A 23,583-nucleotide genomic window follows, 5' to 3' on the forward strand; every position below is an offset into this window, starting at 1 on the left:
AGGAAAATTTTCTAAATTGTCTTCCAAATGAATGCTATAACATTTTCCTTCCTAAGAGACCTATTGAAAATGGGTTAGTGTGTGCTAATGTATGCTTTAGTATTGTAGGGTCAAGAGCATATCCAGTACTTAGACAGTGGATGCTCATAGCATATGACAGGATTCAAGTCTCTCCTGGATGATTATATGAAGAAAGATGGTCGTACATTAACATATGGAGACAATAGCAAGGGAATCAACTTCAAGATTATGGATTCTCATTCACCAAGACTCCTATTTATTGTGACAATAAAAACCCTATTTTGATGATTCATAATACGGTTCAGCATTCCAAGACCAAACACATCGACATCCGTCATCACTTTATTCGTGATATTGTTCAGAAAGGAAAATTTGAACTTTTCTACATTCCAACCACTAATCAATTCGCTGATATCTTTACCAAGGCATTGGATGAGAAGATCCTGAACGAGTTTATCAGTGAACTTGAAATGCTTTCAATGACATGAACTCCATTTTCTTGTTTGTAAGATACTTTTTGTGTTTTTAAAATGATCTCTCTTATTTCTTGTTTTAATCAATTGCAATTATAAAACTTTTGACAATCCTCTGTCCCTTGAAGCATGTTGTTGTATGTGAGAAAATCTCTCTAAGTGTCTCATCAGCAAGACCAGCTGCTGAGATGACATTGAGTCGCCCACTCACCCTGACACTTAGGCACTAACATATATTTCAACGTGAGATTGCCTAGTCCTATTCGAAAATTATTATAATGATTGGGTATTAACTTTATGATTATTCACACATCTAGTATTTTTCCCTCGAAGCATGTTTCCCGTATGCATCAAGTCTCATGTTCTGCTAAAATACAGATCATTACCCAGTAGCTTAACCTGATTGCATTTTCATCAACGTAAGAGATGCTTGTTAGGTCTTTAATTGAAAAAGGGTTACTCCACTTCTTCTAAAAATAAAGCTTTAGGATTCACTGTATAATACCATACATTGATAAAAGTTCGAAACTCTATGTCGATGGTTAGACTATGTACTGTAGTCTATCACACACACCAACCCCTTTTCACTTTATTTTTCTTCTCAAAAGTTTTATGATTTAGCGTAAGATGTCGGACGCTGATGAGAATTTAAAAAATCTTTGTCGATGGGTATATCTTGTTCCAGGGTATATTACATGCACCTATCTAATCTTACTCTTTTCTTATAATTAAAGAATTTAATGATTCGATGTATAAAACCATACGTTGATGAGATCCCACAATACTATGTCAATGATTTTTGGTATGGCAACATACTATTAGGAGACATCACTAATCCATCCATCATTCCGCTGCAACTCATGATACATTGATATCTTCCGCTGTAACTCACGATATGCTGATAACATGTACTGCAATATGTGATACGCTGTTCTTGAATGGTAACTTTCAGACGAGGATAATAAGTTTTAATGACACCTTCAAATTAGCCTCCTCCAATTCCCTCTCCACCTCTCAACACTCCTCTAAGGCATCCTCTTGGGTCTTCTCTACATGTTGATGATGCCAAAAGGGGTAGAGTGATAAAGCTATAATGGTATATGCTTACAATTCTTATGGTAATCATCCTTACACTGAATGATAAAGCTATAGTGGTAATCGCTGACAATTCTTATGTTAATTAGCCGGATACTGATGATTTTGATGATGATGAAGGATTTATGGATATGGATTTCCTGTCATGAGTTATGCCTCTAAACGTTATTTATCCAGAAGCTAATCCTGAAGGGGAGATTCCTCAAGGCGCTGATAGTGATGTTGAGTCTCATGATAATCAGCTCATCACAAGGAAAAGGAAGACCACCTCCTCAGAGGGAGTTCATGACACTGGTAAAGGCTCCTCTGCTCCTCCTAGCAAGGAAAGAAAGCTCACGGTCAGTATAGACACATTGGCCAGGGATTGGAGATTGCCAGTTGAGGAGGTCCTTCAAATTCTCACTAAGCATATTGCCTCTAAGAAACAGGAGAATGATTAACATCGTTCCTTTAAGGTTTGCTGAAGTATGCCTATGTTGATGGAGGCATCAATGTACAAAGGTCAAATCTCCAGCGCTTTAACAATGTGGTCTCCAAACGAAAAAGGATCACAGAGCTAAATGATCGTATTAACTAGAATAAATTTGAGAGCGTTCTCGTTCGGAGAATTAAACAAGATCTTATCATCAATGTTACATGTACTAAACCTAAGAATCAAACGATGAAGGTTCATCTGATCAGAAAGAAATCTGAGTATGAATACACTGAAACGTTTTTTGCTCATGAATTGGTTAAGTATGGTTACAACGAGTGGACTGAAATTCACGAGTTAATTTCTAAGCATAAAGGTATTCATGCTATGGAGCTGAAATTGGCACTGCAACAAATGATAAATAAAGTAAAGAATCTGAATTTAGTACCTTCAACCCCTGCTTCTTGATCTTGTGCCTCAACATCAGCCCCAAAGCAAAGGCAATCTAAATATCACAAGTTCCTTCTTCCTTTTGGCACTTTCAACATAAACAACAGGTTGCCAATGGGTGTTGAGCCGATTCAACACTTGTTCATTCGAGAGCCTGATAATGGTATTTTCTATCTCGGTGGAAAAAATCAGATGTGCTTTCAACGTACTGAAGAACTTCACGCCACTCCCACTGCATCTGTTTCATCTTCGACAGGAGTGCATGGAGCATGAAGAAGTAGAACAAGATTATCACTGACTGATATCACTAGAACTAAGTGTTAGGGTCGAAATGTTGTAATAGTCGAAGTTTGTATTTAGGGTCTTCGAACATTTTTGTAATGTATTTTACTAGGGCATAATATTCGAAGCTTCATGTTTAGTCCTTAGTATATTTTTTGTACGCTTTTCTCTTCTATAAATAGGAGTGGTTACTAGTGTCTTAGTAATGAAGTCTTTACAGAATATTCATTGTACTATGTAAAATTTGCAAAAGCGTAATAGAGCCAAACAGATCATATTTACATCGGTGTTCAAATCTTTCAATTCTACTTTGAATTTACAATCTAATTCGTTCAATACTTGATTCATTGTCTCATCAATTGGTATCAGAGCAGGAATCATATCTCTGATCTGAATTTCACTTTGTTCAAAAGGTTTTTGAGTCAACTTTTTGATTCAAAAGTTTCCGCACTTTTTGAAAGTGAAAAATTGTTTAGATCTAAGTCTGTGATTCGATTCTGCACTTAATTCATTGAATCGAGTGTTCTAAGAGTGATTGTGATTTGAATCATACAGTTTGTTGTCAAATTCTCAAAGTTTCTTCAAAAATTCTCAAGGATCTATTCCGTACAACAATGGCGTCATTCAATCTGAATTCCATGACTTCATTTTCTCATCTTCTAGGATCATCCACCAAAATTCCTATGCTTATCCCTGAGTATTACGATCAGTGGGCTGATCGTATGTAGGATTATCTCAATGGATTGGATGAAGAACTGTGGAATTGCATTTCTGGCAATCTCAATCCACCATCGAATGTTCAACCAATTGGTTCTTCCTCTGGAAACTCTGAAGTTGAAAATCAATCTGATCGTCTGAAAAAGCTGGAGAAAAGGTGTGTAAGAGACCTAAGAGGAGCTTTGCCTCCAGTTGTTTACAACTACGTGAGGAGTTGTACAACTGCAAAGGAAATCTGGAACAATCTCAAGGAAAAATTCCAGGGAAGTGAGAAGACGAAAGTTAATTCTGTGAAGCAATGTTTAGTGGAGCTGAAGGACTTCAGACAGAAAGATGGTGAAACAATTGAAGTTTATTACGATCGTCTTAATGAATTGATATATCGATGCAATCGATATGGTATCACCAGATCAGCCATGGAATTCAATCTGATATTTGTTATGGGACTTCGAAAGGAATGGCGTAGTGTGAGCATGATGGTGAAGAATCAACAGAGCTTTGATACGTCAACATTGAATGACTTGTACAACCAACTTAAGACTCATGAAAGCGAAGTGAACGAAATAGCTGAAGAATCGAAGGCTATGTTGGGAGGTCCACTAGCTTTGGTTTCGAAGATCTCAGAAAAAGATGCTGAGAAAGATGCTTCGGATGAAGATGAAGGGTTCATCATGAACTCAGATGATGAGGCAGTTGCCTTTTATTCAAACAATCGTGTGAAAAAGTTCTTCAAAAAGCCTTTCAATCCGAAGGCAAAGTGGTCTGAGACAAAAGGGAACTTTCTGAGTAAAAGTGCTGGGGAAGAGAAAAAGAAAGATGAGATGAAAGATTCGAAGCCTGTTGAGGGAAAGTCTGAGAAGAAGCTAAAGGGAGATGCTGGGATTGATTGTCATTATTGCAATGGTGCTAATCACCTTGCTAATGACTATATGCTTCGAAAGAAGGATGAGAGAAAGAATAAGGTCAAGGATGAGGCGTACTATGCTGAAAAGTTGGAGGAGATTCGTGCGAAAGCCAAGAATTTGTCTCTGGTTGCAAAGGGTGCGAATGAGGATGAAGATGGTACTTATCAAATCTGGTCATCTGGATCAGATGATGAGGAAATGCGAAATCCAACCCATGGAGCTATGTTTGCAAAAATGGAGGAAGAATCAGAGGAGGAAACATACGAAGTGCATGGAAGATGCTTCGTATCAAAAGCTGCTGACAAATCACCAATGACCATAAAGGTACGAAACATTCTTGAATCTTTTAATATTCCAGTACATGCTTATAATTCTGAATTAGTATCTTTTGATGAAACTGTTACTTATTTTGATTCGATTGTGGTATCTGCTAGCAATGAGGCTAAGAAGCTGTCAATGCAATTGCTAGAAACACAGAAGAAATTAGATTCGAAAATCACTAAGATAGATTGTCTAGAACTTCAAATAACGAATATCATGGTTGATAGGGACAATTTATCTAGTGATAATAAACTGTTGTTAGCACAAAGAAACATTTACTGTAATGCTGCTAAAAGATTATATGGGAAAATAACTGAACTTCATCATTCATGCGAAATCAGTAAAGAACAACATAGAAAATTGCTGCCATTTTTAGCTTATGAAAGAGCTAAGGTAGATAACATTTCGTATGACTGTGAAAAAGAAATAGCTGATTTTGACAAAGTTCTGAATGACAAGTATAGATATGGAATTGTCAAAGTTGATGAATGTCTTGATTCGAATGATTTAGTTAACATTGTAAATGATACTTTGACTAATCTGAACAAATTCACATTTTGAAAAAGACTGAGAATTCATCATCTGATTCTCAATCTAATTTTGTTGATATTGAAGATAATTCTGACAATATTAGTGAAATTAGTGAGCTTGAAGATGTTGATTGTTCTCAGTTGTCTATTGTTAATGTTGCTTCGAATTCTAAAGGGAAAGAAAAAGTTAAGGATTTGATAGTTGAGAAAGAAACTGATATTCCTTCAACTTCGAAAGTTAGTGAAATGAACTTCGTGGATCTCAAAGATTACCAAACTGATGATAGTGATGATGAAGATGTAGAGAAAGTTTCGAAAGAAAAGAAATCTTCAAAGGAAGAAGTAATTCCACGAATAGTTGTTGACCAAGTGTATGGTGATACACAAAAGTTCGAAAAAGTGATGAATGAAAAAGGTGAACATTATCTTGAAACAAACACGGTGGTTTTTCCAAATTTCAAATGCACAGATGATGTCATTTTTTCAAATCAAGTTTTCGTAACTACCGGAAATGTTGAGAATATCAAACCAGAGTTCAAGAAGATGGTTGAGGAGGATAATTCAAAAACAACTGAGGAAGGTTTTTTCGCAAATCAAAACACAATTGAAAACAACTTAACAAAGAATTCATATATTTTTCAACGACAAAAACCACAAAAACAATGGGTTGAAAAATCAAAAGTTGAAAAAGAGAAAGTAATTCGTGTTGAAAAGGAAAATGAAAAAGTTGTCAAATTAAACTCTAAGGAATTTAAAGATCAAATTGACAAATTTTCGAAGGAAAACAACATTTCAAAAAGACAAGCACGAAAGAAAATATTTTGGCAAAATATTGAGTCTCAAAAGATGTCTGAATCACAATCCATCAAAAAGGTTTTCAACGTTAAAAATGATTCTTTTTCAAAAACTCAACAATCATCTCAATCAAATCAAACAAGGTCTGAAGTACATAAGCAAACAAAGTTTTCGAAAGTTTCTGAAACTAACAAAACAAGAGATTTTTCAGAAAGATCCAATTCAAATCAAAAAGTTTTTCAACGTCAACATTTTAAATCAAAAATTGATACATCCTATGCTTACTCTTATGTTACCAAACCCAAAGTTGATTTTGTACCTCAAAAGCCAAATTTTCCTAATTACACAAAGAAAGAAACTATGAGGACGTCACGGGAAAAAGGAATGACTTCAAGGAAGAACATTGATCATTGGCTTGACGGAAGAGGAAAAATGTATCAGTCAAATAAATATTCAAAAGAGCAAATTCATGAAGCATACGAAAAGTATGTCAATACTTCTTCGAATGGAAGCTCATCATCTAAGGATTCGAATATCTCAGTCAAAACATTGAGACCTGTCACAAAAGCGAAGACTGTTCAATCACAAACTCAAGATGCGAAGGGAAAAGTCAGTGAACATTCGAAACTATCAAACACTTATGTTTCAGTTCCTTTAGATGATGAAGTGAACTTAATTGATAGTCTCAAAACCAAAGTTTGTGATTGGGTTAAAAGTTCTTCATTTCATTCGAAATTGAAATCTAATTTCCAAGGACCCAAAAAGCCTTGGGTACCTAAAATTTTTCATTGATTGCAGGTATTGTGTGACGAGCAATATGATAACAAATGGTACATTGATAGTGGTTGTTCTCGTCACATGACTGGAAAGAAGGAGAATTTAAGAGATTTTCGAAGTCTCAAAAATGTTGGAGTAGTAAAGTTTGGGAACAATCAAAAGTGTCAAGTCATGGGATATGGAAAAATCACAAATGGACAATTCACAGTGAATCGTGTTGCATATGTTGAAGGTCTTCAACATAACTTGATTAGTGTTTCTCAACTTGTTGTGGGCACTAGCAATCAAGTTCTTTTCAACGAAGAAGGAAGTGTTATTTCGAATGTTAACACAAACGAAATATTACTGAAATCTAAAAGGAAAGGTGACATGTTCACTTTGGACATCAATCCAATTGTAGGCAAACCAGCAGTATGTCTTCTTTCGAAAGCTACATCTGATTTAAGCTGGTTATGGCATCGAAGACTTTCACATCTCAACTTTCAAAACATAAATAAACTTGTGGTACAAGATCTGGTAAGAGGTTTACCTGTACTTAAATTTGACAATGATTCTTTATGTGCAGCTTGTGAAGTTGGCAAGCAACATAAACAAGGTCATCCAATCACAATTGATTCGAAAATTGTTGCACCTCTTGAGTTGATACATATTGATTTGTGTGGTCCTTCGACTGTTTCAACTCTCAACAATAAACGGTACATTTTAGTTATTGTTGACGATTTTTCCAGATTTATGTGGGTTTATTTTCTCATGCTCAAATCCGAAGTTGCACAAATTATGATTGACTTTATCAAAAAGATGGAAACCACGTTGAAGAAGACTGTTAGAAAAATCAAGAGTGATCATGGAACTGAATTTAAGAACAAAGTTCTTGATTCATTTTTGGTGGACAAAGGAATTTCGCATAATTTTTCATCTCCATATACACCACAACAAAATGGTGTTGTAGAACGAAGGAATCGCTCATTATGCGAAGCAGCAAGAACCATGTTGGCATATGCGAATTTACCTCAATATCTATGGGCTGAAGCTGTTTCAACTGCATGTTTTACTCAAAACAGATCGTTCATTCATCGTCGATTTAATATTACACCATACGAAATTCTGAATAATCGTATATCTAATGTGAAGTTTTTTCATGTTTTTGGATGTAGGTGTTTTATTATGAATCTCAAGGATCATCTTTCGAAGTTTCAAGCAAAAGCTGATGAAGGAATTTTTCTTGGATATTCGCACAATTCAGTGGCATATCGAGTGTTAAATAAGCGAACACGAAAAGTGGAAGAAACGTTCAATCTCACATTCGATGATTATTATGTTAAATCAAATGAGCATAGATTTACGAATCATCCAATTTTCCAAGAAACACAAGTTGAAACTGAATCTATACAAATGGATGATACTGATTATGATTTGATTTTTGGAATTTCAGATCATGCAGTTGATGATGAAGTTCATGCTCCTGATAATCACATACCAGAATTTTCAAAACTTACTGATGATTCACCATCGACTCCTCAAGAAGGCGAAACTATGAGTGATAATCCACTGGAGGGGGAGCAATTGGATTCGAATACTTTAGATGATGAAGAGCATTCTTTCGAGGGGGAGAAAGAACAATGGAATGCTGAAATTGAGGGGGAGCATGTTGTTGAAGGGGAGCATAATGTTGATGATGCTTGTTCGAATGCAGGCTCAGAAAATGATGAAATATACGAAGATGCCCCTTTGGAATTTGATCCAGCATATCCACCCATGGAAAAATGGACAAGAGACCATCCGAAGGATCAAGTTATTGGGAATCCACAAGAGGGAGTTCTGACAAGAGCTCAAATTCGTGCAAAGAATGAGGTATTGAATACTCATCAAGAATTTTGCATGTTTAATGTTTTCATCTCTAAAATTGAACCAAAAACAATTAAGAATGCAATGGAACACTCAGATTGGGTTGTTGCAATGCAATCGGAGTTGTCTGAATTCGAACGAAACAAGGTTTGGAGATTAATTCCTAAACCTGAAAATGTTTCGATTGTCGGGTTAAAATGGATTTTTAAAAATAAAACCGACAAAGATGGAAACATTATTCGAAATAAAGCCAGACTTGTTGTAAAAGGATATTCACAACAAGAAGGAATCGACTATGAAGAAACTTTTGCCCCTGTCGCAAGACTCGAGGCGGTTCGAATATTTTTGGCTTATGCAGCTCACAAAGATTTTGATGTTTATCAAATGGACGTGAAATGTGCATTTCTCAATGGAGAGCTTGAAGAAACAGTGTATGTGGAACAACCCCTAGGTTTTATTAACGAAGAATATCCTAATCATGTTTATATTTTAGATAAGACAGTTTATGGCCTGAAACAACCACCAAGAGCATGGTATGCAACACTTACATCATTTTTGAAACAATCTAAATTTAAACAAGGATCAGTTGATCCCACATTATTTCGAAAGAAAGTGGGGAATCATCTAATGCTTGTTCAAATTTATGTTGATGATATTATTTTTGGCTCGACTGACCCTGCTTTGTCTAGAGAATTCGAAGAATTGATGAAAAGCAAATTTGAAATGAGCATGATGGGAAAAATCAATAATTTCCTTGGATTGAATATTCGTCAAAACAGAGAAGGGATTTTCATTAATCAGGAAAAATATACGAAAAATCTGTTAGAAAAGTTTGGATTGACGAATAGCACAAAGCTTCGTGTACCAATGGCAACAGGCATAAAGCTAACACCATCGTTGGACAAACCTGCTGTTGATATAACGTTGTATAGGAGCATGATTGGTTCATTACTTTATCTAACAGCAAGTAGACCTGATATCATGTTTTCTGTGTGTAATTATGCTAGGTATCAGTCTAATCCACGCGAACAACATCTTACTGCAGTGAAGAATATTTTTCGTTACCTTAAAGGCACAATTTCGTTAGGATTGTGGTATCCTTCGAAAACTGGATTCTTTGTTCAAGCATACTCAGATGCAGACTTGGGTGGTTGTAATCTTGATCGAAAAAGCACAAGTGGAGGATGTCAATTTCTTGATGGCAAATTAGTCAGCTGGCAGTCGAAAAAGCAAACGTGTGTGTCAATTTTCACAGCTGAAGCAGAATATGTGGCTGCTGCTGCTTGCACTTCGCAAATAATATGGATCCAAAGTCAATTGCGTGATTATGCAATTAATATGAAAAATATTCCATTATATTGTGATTCTCAAAGTGCAATAAGAATTTGTCATAATCCTGTGCAGCATTCGAAGACTAAACACATAGCTCTTCGTTATCATTTCATTAAAGATCACGTGGAGGATGGAAACATTGAAGTACATTTCGTGAAAACAACTGATCAGTTAGCTGATATATTCACGAAAGCTTTGGATGAAAAATCTCTAATGCGAATAATAGAAGGTCTTGGAATGATTGATGGCAATTCTGTTCCATGCGAAAAAGAAGAATGATATGCGAAAAAGAATGAATCAGAGGCGCTGAATAAAAGATAACACAAAGTCATTCAGCATTCAGAGGTTACTGTTCATAGTCAACGCTTCGATCGCTTCGAATTCGCATGATTGTCAATTATTCTCAGCGTTGAGTTAATGGTTACTGTTCATAGTCAACGCTTCGAATTCGTACATTTGTCACTCTTCAAGGAATGCCAAATATTCGTCTGTTTGCAACAAATTCAAAAAGATTTTCTTTTGTTTTGTCTTTAAATTTTCGAAAAATCAAAAATTCAAAAAGATTTTCTTTTGTTTTGTCCTTAAATTTTCAAAAAATCAAAAATCCAAAAAGATTTTCGTTTGTTCGGTCTTTATTTAAAAAAAAAATCAAAACAAAAAAAGTATTTTTATTTTTAGACTTTTGTTGCAGATTATGATGATGAATCAGAGGGGACAATGCAGGCAGTTTTAGGGTCAGGTAAAATTTTTCGTATGAATTGATATGTTTCTCATTATTCGAATTAGTTAGGTTGTCCCTAGAAGCATGCTGCTGCATGTCGTCCAAAGCCTCCATGACTCAATGTGTGTGTACGAAAGCCTTAATGAAATGTTTCGTACGAAAATTTCTTCCCAATCAGGCTTATATTCACATTAGTCTCTGAGCTACCTTACTCTTCTCACAATGAGTTAAGAGTTTCCTGTTTGGTCCAAAACATAACAGAGGTACTTTTCGTGTCTTACACCAATCTTTTTCATCCAAAACATTCTTACACGATCACACACAAAGACGTATATCTGAGAGGTCTCTGATCAAACCCATCGAGACTTAGATATATAAAAACTCTGTGTTTATGATCTGACATCATGAGTCCGTGATGGAAGTGAAACCCAAAAATCTTACAAATTAAGGAATTGACGGGGAACATTGTTCCAGATATATACGAAACTTTTGTTTCTATACCAATGTTCGAAACTCCAAATCATATTCATTTCGAATGAGTGGTCTTGATCAAGCATTCGAAACCCACGATGTTTGTTACCCAACAAGATCCAGTATACAAATTTTTTTATGAATATGATTTCCGTGTGAGTTTCATTCGAATGTCCTAGTCATGTTAAAATTTTTCAAAGCCGACTTGTCACTGACTACACTGGTCATACAAGTAATTTATGTTACACTTTATCACCTTATGTTTAGGTTGACATGTAACGAAATTTTGAACCTACCCACGAAGCATTCTTAAAAGAAGCCCTTTGATACTTATCAAAAAGTATTTGATTGTAATTCACGGGAACATACACAAGCTGTTGATCATCTCTCTTGATGATTAACGAAGAAACCTTTGCCCGGGGTTTAACTGCCTTCGTGTCAAATTAAATTTTTGACATCACAAAATTCAAAAAAAAAATTTGTTTCTTGTCTAAACTTTCTTTGGCACACTACACACACGAAATCCTTGAGGTTCTGAGTAATACCAACTCAGGCTGATGATTTCGAACATCTGGCAAATGACTTTGCTTTTTATCCCAAAAGTGAAAGAGCCTTGCCTCCATTCGAAGGGTTCTAACTGTTACAATTCTATTAAGGGGATAATGACAGCTGTGTATACGTGACGTATGGTATTCTGCCCGGTTTTCTAGGTGATGTGACAGACACTTTTTGACGTATGGCTACCTTTCCGCTGTACAGGTCCGATTTCCAAGGTGCCACGTCAGATCTCATTAAATGCATCCCGCTCCAAATTCAAATCATTTAGGGTTACATATAAAAGGGGGTTCAAGAGTACTTTATACGTTTACGCGATCAAAACTCAAAACTTCTCAAATTCTCTGTTCTTCATCTTTTTCAAACCCTAACAATGGCGACTACTGCTCATGTCGATCCTTCTACTGAAGATACTTCTTCTGCACCAGTTATGAAGATTCAATCTACCAATTATTATGTGGATGGTGAACTTTCTCAATGTCCAGAAGAATTCAAGATGCTTATTGTTTCTTTAAAACACTCTGTTTTATCCAAAGCAATGTTCAATTCCTTTTCTGTTCCGGTATCCTGGCTTTCTCAAGCAGGATCTACTGCCACATACAACAAAGCCTCTGATTCGATTACTTTTCACCTAATCAATGACAAAAAGGTTAGGCTTTCCAAGAAACTGTTTTGTCAGATTCTTGACATTCCAAATACACCTCCTTTTGTTGAATTTCAATTCTCCCAAATAATTCATATGTTTAATGAAATGGGATATCAGCCCCCATTGTCAAAGATAAGTGACTTTAAGAAGTCTGGTCTTCCAAAAGTATGGAATTTTTTGTTTGGGATATTTTTGCGTTGTTTAACCGGAAGAACAGTTGGATTAGATAAAGGAAGGATGGAGGTTTATGCCATGGTGGCTGGTTTATACTATGATCTTCCAGCAAACTACTCTACACAGCTATGGAAGGAATTCCAAAAAGGAGTAGAACATACGAATGTTGTTCATGGCATTTCGTGTGCTAGGTACTGGAGTCTAATTCTGCAACATTTTTACAACAAGGAAGGCATCTTGGTTTCAAATGAAGAAGAGAAGGTTACTTTTCAATCTTATCACTTTCCGAAGGAAGTTGTAGACAATGCTGATGAATTTCCAAACGTTGCTCGGATTCCAGACGCGATGCTTAAAAGGGTGGATCCTACGAATCCTGTTTTGATTGCATATCTGAAAACATTCGATTCTTCTATTCCTACGGGAATTTTGTTGCCACGCGAAGAAAAGAAGACCAAAAAGTCGAAGAAAGCTGATCCTGCTTCACCTGAAAAGAAAACGAAGGGTTCAACATCCTCTAAATCTTTAAAGAAGAAGACAGAAAATGTTGCAGTGACAGTTGAAGCAACACAAGTGATTGAGCCAATAGTGGAAGAGACTCAAGAGAACGTGGTTATTCCTTCGAAAACAGGGATGTTTCGAAGAATCAAGATGAAATCCACTCACAAACGAAAGTCACCATCACAGAAGTTGATTCGCAAGCCTCAAATTACTCACCAAGGAGTTTTAATTCGTGAGGTACATGTTCCTGTTTCTCCCGGATCCAAGAAAAGAGCAGCAGAAGATATGGCAAAACACTTGTCACAACCGAAAAAGAAGAAGACGAAGAAGACTCGAAAGATTGTTTTATCTACTGAGTCTAAAGAAGAGGATGAACGAATACCAGAAACTCCAGAGTTCACTTCTATCATTACAAGTTCCATTCCTGAGAAGACTGTTATCATACCACCCGAAGTTTCGATTGCCAAGTTAATTTTTGAGGAGGTTCGAACTTCAGGCATCCCTGAACACGTATCTGATACGGATGCAAATGTCAACATGGGTGAAGGTGGTTCGAAAGATGCAGATCAAGGTCCAATTATCTCTACTCCTTTCGAATCATTGGTTTCTGTTACACCAACATCTACTATTCCTCTCACATCAACCACTGTTTCACCAACCTTTGAATATATCATCAATCAACCAATTACTTCCATTTTTTCCTCTCAATCCACTGATACACCCAAACCATCTTCACCCACTGAAACTGATAATGAAGGGTTTGGTGGAACATTCGAAGACCTAGAGTTTCATGATGAAGAAGAAGAATTTCCTGATCATATGTTAATGACAATAAAGCAATACAAAATTCTTAATCAAAAGTTGAACTCCATCATTCAATCCCAAGCTGATCTTGGCGGAGGTTCATCTATTTCAAGTTTGGAGGTTGATTCTATGCTCAAGATGTTTGAATCAAGAGTAATCAACAAAGTTTCTGGAATGATGAAAGCCTCAGAGTCTGTTATTTTAGAAAAGGTTGATTACACAGATCAGAATTCTGAGCTTCGTGTTAAAACTCTCAGATCTGATTTTATGGGAGAAGTTAAGGATCTGCGAAGCATAACAAAAGAACGCCATGTTCTTTTTGTTCAGGATGTCAAGAAAGTGAGGGAGGATGTTAACTCCCAAATTCACGAACTTCGTGAAGACATGAAAAAGGAAATTCTATCTGTTCAACATGATTATGCGTCCTTGAATCAGAAGGTCGATATCATTTGTGATGCTGTCACTCGATTTGTCAAGCTATACGAAGGTTTGAGTCCTCAAATAACTCAAATCTCCAAGTCTGAAAGTGAAAATTTTGAAGGTGTGATCAAGTTGTTAAAGGAGTTGAAGGAGATCTCAACGAAACCGGTTTCGTTACCGTTGATTACTCCAGAATTTTTATCCCAGAAGTTTGTGCAGTTCGAAGCCATACTTAACAAGCAACTTGCTCCACTATTTCGCATATCCAGTCTTCTTCCCTGCCCCTCCTGTTTTCACAGGGGTGCAAGGGGGAGAAAGGAAGTCAACAGAAGAAGAAGCGAAAGTGGTGGGTAAGGTATTTCCATCTAGCATCCCTTCAACAAAACCAGTAATTGTGTCTGCTCAACCAGTGACCTCAACAATCGTAACAACATTACCAATTACAAGAACAATTTCGAAAGGAATTGTAATTGGTAAACCTTTGGAATCTGGTGGAAGTGGTTCGAAGCTAAAACATGTAACTGAAAAATCTGCTTCGAAAGGCAAAGGAAAATCAATTCTGGTTGAAAAATCTAAAGAAGAAAAGAAGGCTGAAGCTGAAGCTGAACTCGAGAAAATGAGGCTTATTCAAAGCATCATGACTCAGAGGGCTGGTGATCCGAAGGGCATGAATAAAGGTGATCCAGCAAAACATTACAACTATGAAACAATCGAAGCCTTGGTTGCCTTTAATCACATGTACTCATTTGATAAGAAGCCAAAACAGAGTTATGTGGTTACAAACACTGATGCATGCCAGTTGGATTTCCCTATAAATGAGATGATGTTCATCATGCCTCAGTTCAAAGCTGAAGGGAATTTCAAAGAAAAACATGAAGGGACTCATATGAAAATTCGTTTTCATGCAGTACTTGGCAAAGCCCCTGAGGATGTTTGGTCACTGATCAAGATCAAGAAGGTGATAAGCATGAAAAAGGATGTGGTCTTTGAAAACATTGTTCAAAATGTTAAATATGTTGTGGCCAGGGCAAATGGAAAAACATGTGAATTCACTATTGCAGATTTTCCTCTGATGAACTTGTATGACCTTATACAAGTGGCATTGCTTCTGAAAGACAAATCCTTTTCTTTTCTGCAAAACACAGATCCAGAGGAATTCAAACTTGGAGTTGCTCACATCAAAATCTTCATTGAGAATTATTATGAGTGCCTAGCACTGACTGATGTGGAGTTGGCTACTGCAAAGGGAATGGAAGTAAAAGTTCCAATGGCTCCTTCGTTGACTCAGACTGAGTTAAAGAAATATGCTGATGGAGAAATATGTTTAAAGCCATTTGGAATAGTTTTTGCTGGAAAGGATAAAGCTGGAAAAGCGAAGCGGTTTTTGTTCCAAGCTAGCGAAGTGGAGAGATATTCTACATCTCAATATACGAACTTGATTGTTCGTATGAACCACTGCAAAAAGAACAATGAAGGAGACAAGAAGGAATTGAAGAAAATTATTTCTTGGTATACTGAGGTTCGAAGAGTTTTGCTGTACTCCATTACTCTACTTACAAACTGAAGACTTCGACTTTGATTACAAAGGGGGTGATTGTTAGGGTCGAAATGTTGTAATAGTCGAAGTTTGTATTTAGGGTCTTCGAACATTTTTGTAATGTATTCTACTAGGGCATAATATTCGAAGCTTCATGTTTAGTCCTTCGTATATTTTATGTACGCTTTTCTCTTCTATAAATAGGAGTGGTTACTAGTGTCTTAGTAACGAAGTCTTTACAGAATATTCATTGTACTCTGTAAAATTTGCAAAATCGTAATAGAGCCAAACAGATCATATTTACATCGGTGTTCAAATCTTTCAATTCTACTTTGAATTTACAATCTAATTCGTTCAATACTTGATTCATTGTCTCATCACTAAGCAATCACATTGAAGAGCTTAAAGGAGATAATTTCCAGTGGATGAAGCAAGAAATATTGAATAAAGCTGACAAATGCAATTAGAGTTAGTTTTCACACCATCAGATTGGGGGAGATTGTAAGGTAGAACCTTATAATCTGATAAGTCAAATACATGTTGACCATTAGCTCCAGCACCAACGCCAACATCAGCTTATGTACCTCCAACATCAGCATGTGATCACTTGTACTAGTGTATTTACTTTGTATTATGTAATTATAGTAATAGTAGTTGTTGGTTAACTGTTCCTTAATCTCGATGATTAGGATCAGTCTGTTTACTTAGATTAGAATCAATCCCATAAATTTTGGGATTGATTGTTGCTAGTGTTACTATATATTTGTGTACTCGGTTTGTACTAATTGCAACCTTAATAGCCACTTTGTGTTGATTCTATTTATAAGGATCATTTCTTAGTGAAAACATCATTGTGATAACTTTTTTATTTGTTCTTTCTTGTTTGTATCCAATCTATGAATCTTCACTATCCCTCCCCTCGAGACGTTCTTTGATCCTACCATACCTACCTTATTCGCTCGTGTCACACGCCACGCCAATCAGATCCACACTGTCAACAATAAATTGGGGATTATTTAAGGGAACACCATGGACCAATATATCAAGGTCCAAACTTTAGAGAAGGATTGAAGTCTTTATAAAAAGGATTAAAGCTCCAGGAACATGTTGAGGAGTAGAGGACTACCGCCGCAGAGGCTAGTGCTTGTGCAGTAGAGATAAGAGCCCATCCCATTCAGCAACATCTCTCCGACCTATTATCTTTACTAAGTACTCTTTTTCGGATATGGTAGACTTACTCGGGCAGTTGTGCCCTAGGATTTATGGACTAGGAGTACACGAAGGAGTCAATATATGCAAGAGTATAGTGTCATCACTATCTTTTCGGGCATAGTCTTTTGGATATCAAAATTTTCCACCCTAACCCTACTAAATTTTCGTGGTGGTTAACCAACTTTTAGAAACAATGTAGTTGTAAAAAGAAATATATATGAAACAAGTGTTACTAAAAACCAAATGATTCAGTTAGCACAAACTTAGAGATCAATAAACAAACCTATCCGGATTACAAATAACGATATATTAATCCTGATATGATTCCTAAAAATTACACTAAGTAATGTGCTTGAAATAGTAATCATTCAGTGTTTGAAATAAGTTTATGTGCCGAAGACCAGAAGGTCAGGGTTACCGCTTGTACCTTCGCTAATGCAGCATTAATATGGTGAAACGGACATGCGAACACTATGGGCATCAGCACCGCCAATTCCATGATGTGGGGAGATCTAAAACTACTCATGTTCGATGAGTACTATCCTACATACCAAATATAGAAGCTAGAACAAGAAATCCGGAACCTTACCATGAAAGATGCAGATATTGCATCCTACACCAATCGCTTCAAAAATCTTGTCACTCTCTACCCCAGTCTTGTCACCCCGAAATACAAGAAGGTTAAAATGTACATATGGGGTTTGGTTCATCCTATTCAAGGGTTGGTCACTACTTCCAGTCCAACTACATATGATAGTACCAAGAGGCAAGCTTTTACTCTGACTTATCAGGAAATCCGCCAAGGCACCGAGGTTTGGAAGGCTGACCAGCTGAAGTCTAGAAAAAAACAAGAGAAAGTCTGATGGAGACTCAAGGCAACCAGCATAGAGGAAACAAGACTTAGGGAAAGCTTACTCAACAACTATCCCATCACCTAGTCCACTAAGACATTATGCAGGGAATCTCCTGTTATGTAATAAGTGCAACTACCACCACATAGGTCCTGTAGGAGCCTAACACCTACCTCAAACCAAGGAACTAGTACTTGTGGAAATAACAATTTTTTTGAGTGTGGAGAAGTTGTCCACTTCAAGAGGGATGTCCTGAAATTGAAAGATGAAGGAGGTAATGATCGAGGAAGAGTTTTTTTTGATTTGTGCGAGAGACTCTACTTAGAATCCACTCGTTGAAACTGGTATGTCCTTATTAGAAACTTATATGCACACTAAATAACAATAAAATTTTTATAACCACTAGCTTTAGGTATGGGCTAAAACATAAAACTAAGAAACATATATTTGTTAACTATTAGATGAATATGTAAGTTGCATGCTTCTAGAATAAAATGATTTTAGAAAGTTTGATTTAGCTCTATTGCGCAACTCTTGTTTGAGTGCAACCGTTATAGAGTATAATCTTTCAATCGAAAGATTGTTTAATTTTAGCAGCATGTGATTGCATTCTTCAGATAGTTAGTCAACATTAGTAGAATTGAAAAATAAGATGGGAGGAATTCTCGCCAGAACCCTCGTTAAGATACTTAGGACCCTTTAAATTATGAAAAGAATTGGCTATGTTACCTAATAACTCAAGTCGACTTAAGGACTCAATAATGTACATAATACATTTCAAGTATCAAACTCTAGCGACTGATTTTCTGATAACACTCTTGTTATCCCTCTCAACAAAATCCAAATCAGCTCTAAACTTCATTGTGAAGAAGAACCCTAGGAAATCAATTCATTCACTATTAGACTAAAATGTGTTGATATTCCCTACTTTCCAAGTGTATACTTTAAAATTTATATATAACTATGATTCTATAACATTAGAATGTTTGACTCCGCCTTATTCCATGTTCCTTGTTTGGTTGTAGGCTTAAGGTAGAATCATTTATTTTACCGTATATCGAATCTTGGATTATGTACAACTTTCATAGACAAGGAGACTATGGACGTACCACTCAAGGATCAAAAGATAAAAAAAACACCCCCAACTATTAAATGGTGCCCTGTGACGAGTACTACAAACTGAATTTTGGGATGAAATTCTTCCAACGGGCGAAGAATGTAACAATTTCCAAAAAATTTATCATTCGTGACTAACATCAAATATAATAGGCCAAATATGTAATATTTGCCACATTTTACTGAAAATACCATATTACGAATTCCAATATATAAGAAAAATCAGTCAAATCATCCGAAAACTAAAAATATAGGCACGCAAAAAATTGTGTTATTTTTTATAAATAATAACATATTCCGAAAGTACACTTCTTCACGATCTCGAAATTATAAGAAACGCTAAAACCCGACTTCATATGAGGAAGTTATGCATTCTCTAAGTTTTAAAATCAACCCTGTGGAGAAAGTACATCGTAAAAGGTCAAAAGAAAATTAGTTGAGTTTTAACCAAAACAATGTAAATGAGAGTCGTAGTACTCCTCGAAAGAAAATCAGATAAATACTTATATACAAAACGTACACTTTTTAGTGATAAAAAGTACAGTAAATATGTATAAGTCAGAAGACTCTTATATACAATAAAACAAATACTTTTAGTATGAAAAGTACTTTCGATACAACACTATAAACCTATGAACTCACCAACATTATGTTGACGTTTTCAAAACCACATGTATTCTCAGGAAACTGAGAGTTAAATGTATCATGCGGCGAAACACCTATGGATTCACCGGAAGTTTTATTATTGTTATCGCTTATTGTTATGCCGAAATGTTAAGGCACCAATTGTATTTGAATTTCTAGTACTATGAAAACATATTACAATGTAATACTTATTTTATAATGGAACTGATATTATGTTGTATCTTTTCGTATATTGTTTAATTTATGTTCAATAATTGTGATCCATGACGACGTCGCATAGCCCGGTGTTTCCGCCGTCGGTCGGGGGTGTGACATTTTTTTCAAAGAAAAAAAAGTTATTGCACAACACAATTGATGAAAATAATTAAACCAACTACTATACCACATTGTGACACGTGTCTAGGGGAGAGTTAAGTGTGTGTATGGGTTTGTCGGGCGAGAATCGGACGAGAATTGATGTTCCATTTTTCCATTTACTCTTTTACCATCAAAACTTAGAAAAACGGTACCTTCTTTTTTGAGAAAATTACATAAATAAACATTTGGCTTTTAAGGGTTATTTAATTTTGGCCAACTAAATCTCCACCTTCATTTTTCATCATTAAGCGGCCAAAATTTGTCCTCGCAGTGCTCACCAACTTTTGAGTCCTCACCTAATCCTAATTATACATATATAAATACACATATAATATGTGTATATATATAATATGTATGTATATGTTTATGTATGTGTATGTGTGTATGTGTATACACACACACACACATATATATATATATATATATATATATATATATATATATATATATATATATACACACACACACACTCACACATACACACACATATATAGGATCAACTAAGAATACAAAATAATTGAGAACATGAGAACAGATCTGAGCCTTCAAAATAGTATGATCTAAGGCTAATATCGATGGGCCACTTATATAATATTTAAAAGTTATTGGATGAAATTGTAAATAGTAAATAGACTAGAATGGTATTATGGTTATTAAGCTTTATTTTTATCAAGTTGTTGGAATATCACTCACTCTCTCTCACTCATGCATCTTTCTTCTTTTCTCTCTCTTTAAACATAAACCATAATAGAACTGTCACCACCATAGACTTCCAATACCATCATCATCACCAACTATCTTCACAACCATTAACACTTCCAATACCATCATTATCTCCTTACATTAACACACTCGCCAATCCAACAACTTGAATCATCTTCATCATGCCCTTGTTTTCATCTTCTTAACTAGCCTCCATCACACCGTCACCACCCATCTATTCAACCTATGTCACATCGCCTTCAACCCACCATGGACACACTGCCTATAAAAAATCTACTGCTTCGTGTAACTATCATCATTGCCACACCATCTTTGTTGGTTCGTCAAATTCTTTTGAGAATCATCACCTCTAATTCGATTTCTTATGAAGATCATCACACATGCCCCAGTAAGCTGTCCCATGTTCTCCAAGTTCGTTTTAACTTAAATTATTCCTCATTTTTATAGGTTAATAGGAAGACCCATGTTCATCATTTACACACCCTCCTTTTATTTATTGGTTCTAATTATCCTTATACCATTGTTTCTACTTGGATTTTCCAGGTATGTAGGTTTCCATCCATCTGGGACTTTGTCTAATGAACACTTGGTAAATCACGTTGCATAAAATGAACAAACACTAGGTTAGAAAGCTATACTGAGGGGTAGACCCTGATATTGCTCTCCGATGCTTAAGTCAGATGTAGCTTTCTACATTCTAGAAATACGTTGCTTGGAATTGCTTACCTTTGAGAGATGGGATTACCTTTTCTTATAGGTGAAGTCCAGTCCAGTCTATAACTTTCCCATATGTGTCTTGCATTGATCCGTATGTCACAAGGGTAACACTCTTTAATAAAATAGTTATGCCTTTTTTAGTGTTTCCTGGGATGTTGTTTAGGAGATATTATATGGAAGATTCACCGTGCATATTATCAGCTTGGCATGCTAAGTGGTTTCCGGCCTGTATTGTACTGTTTGGGCTTTCTGTTTCGTCCTTAGCCGGCCTGCTCCTGTATGGTTCATTCCCCATACACCATTAAGCCCAAACCCTAATTGTTAAAAGCAGTTGCTAAACCATTTTTAATAAATTAGCATAAATGTGCTATTAAATCCGCCGGGCAACAAAGCAATTGACACTTTGCTATATGCACCTTGGTGTCTGTAATGGTGTCTACTTGATTGATTTTGTAACACCGTAATTTTTCAAACAAATTTTCACATTTTCAAAAACATACTTTCATTCATAAATATTATAAAAATGTCGTTGTATCACATATCAATCCATATAAACACAACCCCAAGATCATAATGTATAAAACTCCTCATGTGTGTACTGATCATGTCGGCGCCTTCCCGCGATCCTCACTGGTACCTGAAACACATAACACAACACTGTAAGCATAAATGCTTAGTGAGTTCCCCAAAATACCACATATAACACATATTAGCCAATCGAGGCTGTAACTTTGTGGACCCTCCGGTCCTAACTCTGTGGACCCTCTGGTCCTAACTCTGTGAACCTTCCGGTTCTAACTTTGTAAACTCTGGAACATACACGGCATGAATCACATAGAAATAATGCAGTGTATCACAATCACATAAATAGCATACAAGATACTCCGTCACATAACTCTAATTACCACTCTAGGTAAAGTATAATGAGAAGACTCACCTCGGGTAACTCGGTAAATCTCGAGCTCGGTAAAATCTGGTCTAGCCCCCGCCTTATCACATGGAATAAGCACTCTAATCAATACGACCCTTAAGGCTAGACTAATCCCGCTCTTAGTTCTCTCAGAAGGGTAAAAGGCCATTTTACCCCTCTCATGGCTCAAAGAACCTAACATTGACCAAACCCTAAAATCAACAAAAGTCAATGGTCAAACTTTGACCAGACTCGCCGAGTGCACTCGCGTGACACGGCGAGTACATGCATGTCCTCTTCGCCCCTGGTCCTCACTCGACTCGCTGAGTCAACCCTACACTCAACGGGTTATCACAGGTCGCGAATCGCGGGGCAACCCGACTCAACTCGTCGAGTCCCTTATGGGCTCGGCGAGTTCCTCCCATTGAAACACTCAAACGATCCTTTGAGGTCAGATCTGCTTCACCAACCAGTAGATCTAAACCTCCTAACACTCGAAAGTCACGTAATGGTTCAAACTTTACGTTCATGCAATGCTTATAAGACCAAAAATGGAGAAATAACCTTTAAAATGGGGTTCTATTCTCAAGGCTCACATGAGACCTCATAAAGCTGGAAGCTTGGGACCTTTTGGACCTCTCAAGGTCCATATCTATCATCTATACCCAAAGGGACCTCATATGCTTCACAAACTAACTCAAAATGGTGCAAAGGAACCCTAGATCCAAGGAATCTATCAAATACACGAAATGGGAAGGAACTTGTACCTTAAAACGTGAATCTCAGTGTGAACAACATAGATCCAAGCTCCACAATCGATCTAGCTTGGATTTTCCCACTCCTTCTTGCAAGATCACACCAAAGGATGAAGAATTAGCCTCCAAAATGCTCTCTAAGCTCTCTTTTCTCTCTAAGGTTTTCACAGGGGAGTAGAGGCCGCAAATGACGGCCATAAGGGCTTTTAAATAGGGCTCAGGCCCTGAGATTTAGGGTTTCACTTTACAGCGCGAACTCGCCAAGTCCACGCATCGACTCGTCGAGTCCGATCATTAATCCAGACAAGAATTCGCTATCCTACTCGGCGAGTCTGAGAGCCTACTCGCCGAGTCCCACCCTAAAACTCAAAATAAATACTTAAAATAAGATACCTGGGAATCCGGATGTTACAATTCTCCCCCTCTAGAATCAGACTTAACCCTCGAAGTCTCATTCTACAAACAGCTCTGGATGAAGCTTACGCATCTCCGCCTCCGGCTCCCAGGTCAGCTCGG

This window comes from Lactuca virosa, chromosome 4, assembly GCF_052849685.1.
Source record: "Lactuca virosa cultivar CGN04683 chromosome 4, Lactuca_virosa_CGN04683_v6, whole genome shotgun sequence".
Classification (NCBI taxonomy): Eukaryota; Viridiplantae; Streptophyta; class Magnoliopsida; order Asterales; family Asteraceae; genus Lactuca; species Lactuca virosa.